General features: G+C 46.0%; 1 non-coding gene across 1 annotated transcript; it reads right to left on the reverse strand.

Annotated features, from left to right (window-relative positions):
* Window positions 1-588: 588 nt before the first annotated feature.
* Trnat-ugu (transfer RNA threonine (anticodon UGU)) lies at window positions 589-662 on the reverse strand. Its single transcript has one exon. It is a non-coding gene; the product is annotated as a tRNA-Thr (tRNA).
* Between the last annotated feature and the right edge of the window lie 2,528 nt (window positions 663-3,190).

The raw sequence follows: 3,190 nt of genomic DNA on the forward strand, positions 1-3,190 counted from the left end.
TGAGTCGATGTTTGTCAAGAACGCCTTTAAGGCGACAAAGACAACATTGTCAATATCTCACTGAGTTTAAACGAGGTCACGTAATAGCGGCACGAGAGGTTGGATGTTCCTTCTGCGATACAGCAGAAAGGCTTGTCAGGAATGTTGCCACTGCCCGTTACTGCTAGCAGCAGTGGGCATGGGAATGTACGGTCGCAAGCAGACCGCGCTCCGGACGGCTATGTGGCAGTAGCGAAAGGAAAGACCGTCGCGTTCCAATTATGGCTCTGGCGCAATGTACTACATCTGCAGGAGCTATTTGAACAGTAGTTGGTACCAGAGTGACACAACGAACTGTTACAAATTGGACAGTTCCGACTCAGACACCCTGTATCGTGCATTCCACTAATCCTAAACCACCGCCATTTGCGACTTCAATAGGTAGGAGAGCTCGTAGGTAGGCAAGGTGGAGGTTTGTGTACATACTAAGATGGTATCTTAGATACCATCGGTGACCATGCAGCTCGTTAAAATCAAGTTACAATGAAATGAACACCCTCAGCTGCTTACAGGCGTTGACATACGTCAACGGGGACAGATGAAAATGTGTGCCTCGACCGGGACTCGAACCCGGGATCTCCTGCTTACATGACAGACGCTCTATCCATCTGAGCCACCGAGGACACAGAGGATAGCGCGACTGCAGGGATTTATCTCTGGCACGCCTCCCGCAAAACCCACATTCTCAACGTATAGTGGAGGAGGAGGATATTAGTGTTTAACGTCCCGTCGACAACGAGGTCATTAGAGATGGAGCGCAAGCTCGGGTGAGGGAAGGATGGAGAAGGAAATCGGCCGTGCCCTTTCAGAGGAACCATCCCGGCACTTGCCTGAAGCGATTTAGGGAAATCACGGAAAACCTAAATCAGGATGGCCGGAGACGGGATTGAACCGTCGTCCTCCCGAATGCGAGTCCAGTGTGCTAACCACTGCGCCACCTCGCTCGGTCTCAACGTGTAGTCCCGCACTACATTCGTAGTGCCCCCGCCCATTATACTCATTACTCACGGTGCGTTGCCGATTCCCGTAAGAGTTCGGGCACTTAGTATATATATAGTTCAGGCTCACCGGCCACTTGACCATCTTCTTCTTCTTCTGTGCGAATGCACAAACAGTGCCCGAACTCTTATGGGAGTCAGCAACAGGCCGCGAGTAATGAGTATAATGGGCGGGGGCACTACGAATGTAGTGCGGGACTAAACGTTGGTTTCGCGGGAGGCGTGCCAGAGATAAATCCCTGCAGTCGCGCTATCCTCTATGTCCTCGGTGGCTCAGATGGATAGAGCGTCTGCCATGTAAGCAGGAGATCCCGGGTTCGAGTCCCGGTCGTGGCACACATTTTCATCTGTCCCCGTTGACGTATGTCAACGCATGTAAGCAGCTAAGGGTGTCCATTTCATTGTAACTTGGTCTGTTGTGTTTTCTGATGAAAGCTGGTTCTTCCTCGGTGTCAGTGATGGCCATGTGTTAGTTAGGATCAAGCCAGTTGAGGGCCTGAAACCAACCTGCTAGCATGATAGACACACCTGGAGAACCCAGGTGGGGAGGCAGTTCGGCTATGAGAAAGACAAGACGGAAATTTTGGGGGGGACTCTTCTCTTAATTGGCGTCTAGTGGAGAACGAAGCGCATAGCTCTCTGTACGACGCAGAGAAGAAATTTGTGTGAACACTGCGTTCACAGCAGCTGACATTTAGCTAGCAATTGGCTATAACATCGTTTAGCTCCAGCTGTGGAGAAACGAACCAGCCAATTAGGTAATTGTTCTTGCGAGAACTGAGAGGGCATTATAATATGCACGCTGCTCCAGCCATGTGCTTGTATGTAGCCATATTCTAAGACTAGGGATGAGTACATGTTTTCTCGCATAATGAGAAACATAGGGAGAGTTTCTGCTGGAAAATGCAGCAAAGGTTTTTAATAAGTTTTTATAGAAATTTCAGAGGGAGAGAGTGGCCTAGCAAACGACAGTTCATCGCAGCTTAAGGTAAATACCGCGTAAACTTATTGGTTCACCAGCTTGCGTCCACTGTAAACTCGAGCGACCTTGGGTAATCTTTTGCTCAATTTGTCACATAACTAAACGTCCACCATAGACTTGATTGCCATCCTAAAAATAGCACCGAACTTTGAACCAGGATCGGAGAAGTTATCATAATACTGACCAATATTATAACGAAATTGTAAGAATAATTTTGTAAAGAAACATCTAGTTAAACTTTAATATTGTTGGGTTTAGGATAATTTTACTTTCTGAGAGTTAATATTTAATATTTTTGTGTTTAGGATTATTTCACTTTTGATGTTGATGAGATGCGTTATCCTGACTACTGTTTTTAACATTGTCACATGGTAAACTGTGTAAAAGTGTGTATTTCTACGCTAATATTGAGGCATTAAACATGTCATTTCATCTTACACAGTTGTTCTCAGTCATAGAATAAGAAAAATCGAAAATAACACCATACACACTGACTGCAAATTTGGACGTCAATCTTGTGATGCGACATGTTGTTCTGTCATTCACGAACAGTATTCCAGGGGATGTTTTCCAACATGATAATGCTCGCCCACATACTGCTGTTGTAACCGAGCTTCTCCGCAGGTTGTCGACATGTTCAAAATGGTTCAAATGGCTCTGAGCATTACGGGACTTAACATCTGAGGTCATCAGTCCCCTAGAACTTAGAACTACTTAAACCTAACTAAACCTAACTAACCTAAGGACATCATACACATCGATGCCAGAGGCAGGATTCGAACCTGCGACCCTAGCAGTCGCGCGGTTCCGGACTGAAGCGCCTAGAACCGCTCGGCCACGTCGACATGTTTCCTTGACCTGTTCGATCACCAGATCTGTCTCCAATCAAACACATATGGCACGACAACTCCAGCATCATCCACAAACATCTTATATCGTATCTGTTTCAACCGACGAATTGCTAAAGGCACGGAACTCCATCCCACAAACTGACATCCATCACTTGTATGGAACAATGAATATACGTTTGCATGCTTGCTGTGACCATTCTAGCGGCTACACCTGTTGTTAATGTACCATCATATCACATTAGCGCTTATATTAACCTTTGATCTTGCAATTTTAACCTTTGATATTGATGTTGCAATGTTGCAATTATCTTCCATTAATA

The sequence above is a fragment of the Schistocerca serialis genome, chromosome 1 (genome assembly GCF_023864345.2).
Source record: "Schistocerca serialis cubense isolate TAMUIC-IGC-003099 chromosome 1, iqSchSeri2.2, whole genome shotgun sequence".
Taxonomy (NCBI): domain Eukaryota; kingdom Metazoa; phylum Arthropoda; class Insecta; order Orthoptera; family Acrididae; genus Schistocerca; species Schistocerca serialis.